The sequence below is a fragment of the Microplitis mediator genome, chromosome 3, assembly GCF_029852145.1.
Source record: "Microplitis mediator isolate UGA2020A chromosome 3, iyMicMedi2.1, whole genome shotgun sequence".
Lineage (NCBI taxonomy): Eukaryota > Metazoa > Arthropoda > Insecta > Hymenoptera > Braconidae > Microplitis > Microplitis mediator.
The window spans coordinates 7688570-7699030 of NC_079971.1; the positions used below are offsets into that span (position 1 = coordinate 7688570).

General features: G+C 31.0%; 1 long non-coding RNA gene across 1 annotated transcript; it reads left to right on the forward strand.

Annotated features, from left to right (window-relative positions):
• Positions 1-2379: 2379 nt before the first annotated feature.
• Positions 2380-3839, forward strand: LOC130665173 (uncharacterized). Its single transcript, XR_008989519.1, has 3 exons — positions 2380-2860; positions 3206-3384; positions 3457-3839. It is a non-coding gene; the product is annotated as an uncharacterized LOC130665173 (long non-coding RNA).
• The last annotated feature ends 6622 nt before the right edge of the window (positions 3840-10461 follow it).

Below are 10461 nucleotides of genomic sequence, written 5' to 3' on the forward strand. Positions count from 1 at the left end.
TTGATCACATCAGCCATCATCTTGCACCATATTGCGTTATCGATTTGTAGTTCCTCGTTTTGTTTTACGTTGGACATGAATATATCTCTTTTGTATTTATCTAGACTCCATACTTTTTCGTCTCTGGTTAATGTTGTGACGTTCAGTGGTTGAGTCTCAATCTCTTCACCTGTTGGAACTGCATACAATACAACTTCTTCGCAGTCTTCTTCTTCTGCAGTTTGTACAAAATCATACTGATCTGCTGACATCCAATCGTCTTGCCTTATGAGTGTAAGCGGTTTTAACAATTTTTTGTCCTCCGTAATTACTGGGATTTTTCTTCGTGCACCTCGATTTATATATATGTATATATGGGGCATTCCACGCCAATTCAACCACTTTTGAACTCGACCCCTTTAATTTGGCTGAAAATTTTTTCTCTTTTTCTACCCTATCAAAAAAGTTTCTCATAATTTTTTCAAATTTTTTCACCCAACCGAAAAAAAGTTATAAATTTTTGAAAAAAATGGCTTTTTTTATTTTAAATAGCTATAACTTTTTCAAAATTCGACTGATTGGAACGTTTTTTTTTCAAAATTTTTGTTTTTAAATGTAATTTTTGAAAAAAAAAATTATTGCAACCGATCTTCATTGTTTTTTTGTAGATTTTTTGAAAAAATCAAAAATTTGACGATAAACTTTTATACTTTTTTAATTTTTTGACGCAACCATCAACTTTATCGGAAAATTTTACAGGACATTTTTTGTAGAGCATTTTATTTCCTACAACTTATCTCAGAGAAAATTATCGATATTTCTCATAAGTAAGTCGTATGTTATTTGCAATTAACTGGAAATTCTCTTAAATAATTTAAATTTTGTTGCTTAAAATTAATTATATTCAATTTTCAGTTAATTGCGAATAACTTACGACTTGTGAGAAATATCAAAAATTTTTTCTGAGATAAGTTGTAGGAAATAAAAAGCTCTACAAAAAATGTCCTGTAATATTTTCCGATAAAGTTGATGGTTGCGTCAAAAAATGTAAAAATTTATCGTCAATCTAACTTTAACTTTGAATATCTTTTGATGAAGTAAAAATATCGAAAAATTATAAGGGACCTTTTTTATAGAGCGTCAAATTTCCCATAAGAATAAGTCTTGAACATTTAAAAGTATTGGTCCCATCGTGATCTACAAAATTCCAAAGCTTAAAGAATAAATTTTCCCATGTTATTTAAATGGGAAATAGAAAATTGCGATGCGGCAGTTGTTAATATTAATATTAAGAGCTTAAACTTTCACAGTATTTTTTTTTCGTCATTTCCAACAATATTTTCGATATAATGAAGAAACAAAAAATTAGTCGATTTTTTTGAATCAGTCTAATATATACACTGTAAAAAATTCGCGGAGTGAATGCGGATTAAATCCGCAGTGAATGCGGAGTGAATGCGGAGTGAATGAATTTTTAATTATTCACTCCTCTCGGAGTGAAATTCACTCCGCAGGGGAGTTTCTGCAGAGTAGATAATTTTTTATTAATTTAATCCCTCCAGAGTGAAATTCACTCTGGAGCGGAGTTTTGAAAATATTATTAATAAATTATAACTCCACTCAATAAAATCGAAGTAAAAATTCGCGTATTACAGTCTTGATCAGCTGATATGCACACACATACGCACATACATATTTAGGCACACACGCGCACTCGCACACACACACACGCACACATTTGTACACACACGCACACATTTGCACACACGCACACAAACACCTGCACACACCCAAACACACACATGCACGCAAACACACACTCGCACACACACACACACACATTGTTTAGCAGTTTAATATAAATTAGTATAAATTTATTTAAGTATTAAAACTCCGGACCGGAGTGAATTGGGAGTGAAATAAAATCCGCGTCGCTCCGAGATCACTCCGCTAAAAAAAAACTCCCAATTCACTCCGCATGCGGAGTGATTTTTTTCAAAACTCCGGAACTCCGAGTGGCGGAGTGAATGCGGAGTGAATTCGGATTTAATTTCACTCCGAATTCACTACGGATTCACTCCGGATTTTTTACAGTGTATATTTATTTATTTATATTTAATTTTAAAAATTTTTGACATTATCGTCACTGACTGTATGAGCAATCAACACTTTATACTTTCATTAAAATAAACAAATTGTACGTCCCATACGAAGCTACCGATGTTCCGAAAAAAACCGTTGATCGGCCAAAGGATGGTTACTAATGCTCGGCCAAGCATCGACGTCTTGTATCGGCCTATAGCCGGTTAACCATCGATCGCCGCCCTATGCATATCTCGTTGATTTGCGATCATCGGCCTTTCCTCGACCGATGATTTTATAAATATCTGACTGCACATGCGCACTAAATATCACGTCAGCATTTTTTTTAATAAGTAATAAAGGAACCACAAAAAAAACGTTTTAACGTATATTTTAGAAATAAATTTATCGGTTTTATTAAAGGTGATTTTATAAATTTTAGCACTATGTCTGAGCGCGTAAAAAGATATCGAGTAATAAAGGAAGTGATGAACAATAAAAAACTACAAAACAACATATTTCTTAAGTTGAGTAGTAGTGCGTGTGTGTGAACACGTGAGCCTGTTTATAAAGTACTACGCATAACCTCAAAATTCTAATTTAACATTTTTTTTATTTATTCAAAGTGTTCGTGTGTCGATGTAACTTGTTGCTAATAATTAACGGCTAAATAATTAGCTAGTAATAATAAATAATTTCGATGGCAAAGAAAAAATAAATAAATAGATAAATCACTGATAATTATTAAAAAATAAATAAACGGCGCAATAAAATTACAAAAATAATTTCCAGACATAATGTAAGTATTTTTGTCATTCATTATTAATTTCAAAATAATGAATTGCGATATTTAATTTTTTTCTTTCCTAAATATTGAAAATTCTATGATTGTAAATGTCGCAGGAATTTTTTATTGCTAAGATCCTTAAACTTTAATCATTTTGAGTGAATCAATAATTATTTTACTGGTTCTCACTGTCATTTATTTTTAATTATTTTCATCGATTCTTAAATTTTTTTATCGAATTGACGTTCCATAATTGAGTGTTTATTACGTATTTAATTATATTATCTATTACAGTTCAATTATTATCTAATATTCAGATGTTTTTTTAATGGTTTAAATTAATTTCTTTCATATTAGATGGCTGATGGTGATAATGGAAGCAATGAACTAAGGAAATATGCCGTGGTTTGTTTTTTACCGAGTAGGAATGATGGTCTAGATGAAATAAATTTGGTGCCGTATTCTTGGCTCGATGACAAACTTATGTGTGCTTATCATTAATTTTGGTTCGACCAACGGGTTCAATTGCTTAAGAGGTTAGTTGAATTTGTTTAAATCCTAGATTTAATTAAATTTATATATTGAATAATAATCATTTTAAATTCCAGAGGTCGTTCACGAAAAATTTGGAGACTCTGAACAAAGTAAGACTTTATCAACTAGACTTAGTACCTTCTTGGCAAACGCAGGTGATAGAAATGGAAGTCGGGCGCAACGCACAAAAAATTAATTTAAGATAACGTTTATTTAAATCATTAGCACTTACTACTCTATTACTTCTAATTATGATTATTTCATACTATTATTATACTATTATAATAATTAATATTAGGTAATATTACTACTTATAACTATTATTATGTACTCTTTACTATTACTTATTGTTGTGTTGCAATATTATTTTTAATTATTGTATTCTTATAACTTTAAACTATGAATATTATAATCTTATAATACCAATTATTTCACATTTAAAATAATCAATAAAACTTCTGTTTCAAATAATTGTTAATGTGAATGATTGAGATCGAGATAGATTAATTATAATCGACGCAGCAATAAGTGTTCTCCGAACACTTACAACGGTTAAGATGGATGTCAACGACGTTTATGTTAGTGTGTCATCAATGGTTTTAGATTCCGAAATTTTCAATTAGTGCTTGGTGAGCACTCGCCACAACGTATAGCCAATACTTAGTTACTATGTTCGGCTGAGTTCCGGTTATTACGCTTGATCGATCTCCAATTGTTATACTTGGCCGGAACTTGGATACTATGCTTGGCTGATGTCCAGTTTTTTATGCTTGGCCGTAAATCGTATACTATGATTGGCCGTGAATCGTATACTATGCTTGGCCGTGAATCATATACTATGCTTGGCCTTAGTTCGTATACTATGCTCGGCCGATGGTAAATCGCCTATATCGGCATGGCGTTAACATCCGATGCTCATCCAGTCTTGGTCCAACGATATTTTCTGATTCTCGGCCGATGCTTAAGGATAAGTGGCCAGTCTTGGCCCAAGGCTGGGCCGATCCTCATTTCTTGTATGGGGTATTCGAAAAACAATTTTTTATATATAAGCTGTATTTCAAAGATATAATGTTATTTTAAATCAAATATATAATGTTAAAAAAAAAAAATTAAGTTACTATTTCTGATTGAATCAGACAAAACTTACATTTTATTCGACTGGAAATCATTTATAAAATATTATAAAAACCACAATATTTCACAAGAAATTGTCTTTCGGATAAAACTTGAAAAAAGTCATACATCATATAATTTTTAAATTTGAATAAAATCTTTCAAGTTCTTACGAGTCATGTCAATCAAGGCTTGCCTTATTAAGTCATCAAAATTCTATTAGAAAAAGCTCTGCATTCTTCCATGTCATACTTCTTTCAATCTCATCAAATTTAAAATAAAAATTGTATTTAGTATTTTCTGATGAAATGTGATAACTACTTTATGATACTGATTAAAAAAAAAAAGTGTTCATTGAGATTCTGTAAGAAGGGGATAATATCAGAATTCACGCCCTCGATTCTTATGAAAAGTATCCATTCGAATTAACTTATATAAACTGATAAAAGTAAAAACACTTATTCAATTGCATAAGTTTTTCGGGATTCCGAGCTATAAAATCTTATAATAAATACATCGTATTCATTTTTATAAAAATAGAGTATGTATAGAATAGTTTATTTTACACCTTGGGCAGTAAATAAGAAAGCCTCAGATCACATGTTTGTTGACCTCGGCTTCGCCTCGGCCGAGTATACTCGAATCCTATCAGTGATAATGTAATGTTAACATAATATTTTTAGTAGCATTCATCTGTCTTACATTTTATTAAGTTAATAATATATAACTAACAGAAACTTTTATTTGAAAATAAGCTTGTAATAATAAAATAGCTCTATTATTAATTGCTATTTCTTGCCGTTAATTATAATTTCTATTGTATCGAGTTTGAGGTAGTCTTATTGTTAACTAGGTATAGATTTACATGTATAGTAGAGGTAAGTGTATAATTTATGTTTGCATTATTGATGAACAGCTAAAATGAGATAGTTATGATAAACAGCCAGCCAGCAACTTTATACTATTCTATTTTTATATTTGTCAAATTATGTATTAAAGTTCTAAGGGTAAACTGACCATAATGAAAGTGATAAGCTATATATAGGGGCGAGTCACTATTAAAACAGTTGTTGTCTAGAAGGGTTCAAATAATGATGGACAAACTAGTCTGTAAATAAGTTCTCATATTGTATTTAGTATCTTAATGAGACTACATAAATTGCCTTATTGAGGGACTCAATGAAAATTGAAAAATAAAGTTGTGTGTATCTACCAATCTTCAGTAATCTTTCCGCATTATGCATTTTTATTCAAGTAAAAGATATAATAAAATCATCAGTCGTTGTCTCATTTTAGATTAAGAGAGTTTACTCGCGACCTGTAGCGTGTGCTATTGCTTACTCTCCCACTTGCTATTGCTTCCTCTTTTGCACGTCTCGAACCCGAAGCGGAAAGGTTGTGCTTTACTACCGATTCGTCAAGATCACGCAATTTCCTCACATTAAACTGTATATATCATTTTTATATCATATTTACATGTTATGAAAAACAAATTAGTATAAAGAAGGAACACTATAATGAATAAGCCGGACACTTTTTTTAAGTAGTCCGATCCGTATTATTATAAAAAAAATTGGTCTATCGGTTGACCCTGTGGGCCAGCCTCAAAACTTCCCGCTGTTTTCGAGCTCTTTGAGCTCGAAAATACTTTTGTATGCCATTGTTTTCAAAAAAATCGTTCTTTAGCATTTCTATCTCCCGTGATATCTCGCGATCGAATTAACCGATTTTGATGGTTGAGGCGGCAATCGACGTGTTTTATTGAGTTTTAGAGCTGATTAGATTTTGAAACTGTTTGGTTGAGTCGTTTCAAAGATATTCGCAAAAAACCGTTTTATGGCATTTCTTTCTCCCGCGATATCTCACGAACGAATCAATCGATTTTGATGGTTGAGGCAGCAATCGACGTGTTTTATTGAGTTCTAGAGCTGATTAGATTTTGAAGTCGATCGTTCAAGTCGTATCTGAGAAATCAATAAAAAACTAAAAAAAAAAAAAAAATTTTCGTAATTCGCCAATATTTTCGAGTCTACTTGATCAAATGATCTGAAATTTTCAGGAAAGTTGAGGGCCAACAAGCTCTTTCGATTGCCACCTCAACCATCCAAATCGATTCATTATTTAAAAAGTTACAAAGAGTTTACACACACACACACACACACACACACACACACACACACACACACACACACACACACACACACACACACACACACACACACACACACACACACACACACACACACATATACAGACACTCGGACATCGTTCTGAAAATAGTCAGAATAGCTTCCTAGGACCTCAAAACGTCGACATCTGATGAAATTTCGATTTTCGCAAACAATAACTTCCGAATTTTTCGAATATCGTCGATTTTCTCAGCGGGAAGTTAAAAAGTTGAATAAAAAAATTTATCGTGGACATTCATCAGTATGTAGTTCAAAAAACGGTCGTGGTACGGATATCACGAGATTGACTTGACGAAACGACGTAATTATTTTTTTCACAATTTTTAGAATTATACAGAGAATACACTGTAAAAAATCACCGGAGTAAGTCCAAACGGTGTAGGTGTTAAAATTATCAGTGTTAAATTTACCCCCGAAAGCGGTGTGAAAATAACGCCGCCACCGGTGTAAATATTTTAGACCGGTGTTAAAATAACGCCGTCACCGGTGTAAATATTCTAGACCGGTGTTAAAATAATGCCGAGACCGGTGTAAATATTCTAGACCGGTGTTAAAATAACGCCGTCGCCGGTGTAGATATAAAGATATTCTTTACCAGCCCTGATTAAAAAAATGTATTTGACAGGATTAAAAAGGATTAAAATTTTAATACTCTCAAATCCTGCTAAATACTGTAAATCCTTTTTCAAAATTCACGATTAATCATATTAAATACTTTTTAATACTAAAATAATCGAAATGAGTAGAAGGATTTGAAAGGATTTAACTAGCATTTGAAATTTCTAGTTCTATTGAATACTTTTTGATCCTGAAATAAAGTTTTTATTTCAATATCTTTTTAGGATATAAAAGGATTCAACTAGCATTTGAAATTTCTAATGCTACCGAATACTTTTTAATCCTGAAATAATATTTTTATTTCGTTATCTTTTTAGGATATAAAAGGATTCAACCAGTATTTAAAATTTTTAATGCTATTGAATACTTTTTAATCCTGAAATAATGTTTTTATTTCGTTATCTTTTTAGGATATAAAAGGATTCAACTAGCATTTAAAATTTCTAATGCTATCGAATACTTTTTAATCCTGAAATAATTTTTTTATTTAATTATCTTTTTAAGATATAGAAGGATTTAACCAGTGTTTGAAATTTCTAATGCTACCAAATACTTTTTAATCCTGAAATAATGTTTTTATTTCATAACCTTTTTAGGATATAGAAGGATTGAACCAGTATTTAAAATTTCTTATGCTACCGAATACTTTTTAATCCTGAAATAATTTTTTTATTTCGTTATCTTTTTAGGATATAGAAGGATTGAACCAGTATTTAAAATTTCTTATGCTACCGAATACTTTTTAATCCTGAAATAATTTTTATATTTCGTCATCTTTTTAGGATTAAAAAGTATTTAACAGTTTAAATCATTTCAAATCCTGTTAAATCATGTTTTCAGGATTAAATAGTATTTAACAGAATTAAAAAATTTGAATCATCTTAAATCCTTCTGAATCATATTTTTAGGATTCGATAGCATTCATAAGGATATAAATTTTTTTAATCCTGTCAAATACTTTTGTTTAATCAGGGAGTGTTAAAATATTTTACTTTGTGAATATTTTTACTTACTCGATCATTATACTTGTTAATAAATGATATTCTTTATTAATTTTCATAAAGAACTGACATTTTTTGTGTTTTATAATCTTTAAAGTTAATAATCTAAGCGGACGCAATTTACCCTGCCTTTACACCGGTTATCCCGCTTTTACACCGATGTTACTCCGTTTTTACACCGGTTACCCCGCCTTTACACCGATTTTACTCCAATTTTACTCCGCTTTTACACCGGTTACCCCGATTTAACACCGGTATTTTTAACACCGGTGTAATTTTATTTTAACACCGGGCGGAGTTAAAATGAGTCCATTTTTAACACCGCTCTTTTTACAGTGTAAGTTTCCTTTCGAAAATCACTATATTGTAGTTCATCCCGTTTTCTTTTTAATCATAAATCATTACTTTTAAAACCGGCAATTTTACAAGTAAACAAACACACACTGCAGCTATTGATGTTAGGAATGCTTTCCTTACCCGATAAAAAATGTTTAGATCCAAGCATATATGATTGAATCCAAACAGTCAGATATGCTTGGATCCAAATTTTGGCGTGATCAAAGCGGATCCAAACAGATCTGACAATATCCAAAGAGATCTCACTATATCTAAGTATATCCAAGGAGATCACACTATATCTAAGTATATCCAAACAGATCTTCAAATATCCAAAGAGATCCAAGCAGATCTCAAAATGTCCAAAGAGATCCAAATAGATCTCACTATATCCACACTGTAAAAAAAGATTCCTGATGTCAAACCAGATTCGTTTGGCTCAAGTACTCCGTGCGTTTGGATACAGCCAAGCGCGTCAAGCGATTGAGTCTACCGCCCTCTACGTTTGTCAGTATATTTTGCTTCAACTGAGAGTTTCTTGAGGGAAGGTACAAAGTCGTTTGAACTAACTCTATAGTATTTGATATAACTCAATAACTTTTTTCATTTAAAAAAAAATAGAAATTAGTTCAAGTCATTGAAACTGTTGATACAATAATGATTTTTGTTTTATATAAAATAATTAAAAATTTCACTCAAAGTAAATTGTAAGGTGATTGAAAGTATGAATTTTCAGTTAAGTCAAAATTTTATTAAAGCAAATGAATTTTAGTGTTGAAAGTAATATTTTTGTAGGTCCGTTGAAACTGTCTTTGCAATTGATTCAATAAAAAATCGAATTTAAGTCCAAGGTAAGTCCAAGTTTATATATAAATACATATATAAACTTTTCAACCAAATGTATTTCCTGACTCAGCTCGTCGAGCTGAGTTTAGAGGTAGCGAAATTTTTCGAAAATTCCATCATGAGGACAAATACAATAGTTAGATTTTTATGAAATCTACTAAAAATGCCGTGCGTTGGCCGATGTCTGGCTGCCGTTGCTCGGCCAAGCATTGGCAATTAGTAATGGTCCAAACCTGGTTAATTACCAGCAGCCGTTTAATTTTTTATCAAGATAGTGTAATCATATCGAAATGAATTTTTAATAAAATTTTTGAATGTATATGTTACGGTATTACTGATTTCATATCAGAATGTGACTTTCCATAGAGGAAACGCCAGTCGTACAACGCTGCCTATGGCTGTCTATCAAACCTTATTTGATTTTCATAATTATTATAAACTCAACTAAATATTATAAAACTAACTTTCATATAACATTTATTAACTTTCGTGGCCTGATTTACCCGCTACAATCGTAAGTACGAATAAATACGTACATATTTAAATTCGCGTACTGGGTTAATTCTCAGGAACACCCTGTATCAATCTGTAGTTTATAATTTCTATCTTTCTCTTTTATATTTATTCAACTATCCACCCAGTGGCTAGTTGAACAAATATAGTAATATCCGACTGAAATAAATCCTTTTGAAAAAACGAGAGTCGAGAAATAACATCGGAGTAATATTTAATTACTTCGAAACATAATAATAACTGTTTTATGACGTCGACATAAAATAGTCAAAAAACCAACATATTAAAAAATATATAAAACATATTCCTACCTGGTCATTATTTTCATTTAATTTATATAAAATAATAAAGTTCACTACCTCGAAATAACCAGACAAACTAAAATAAATTCAAAAAATATAGATGTATTAAAAATTTAGATATTCATTAAATAATAAATCAAATCTGAGATAAACCAGGAATA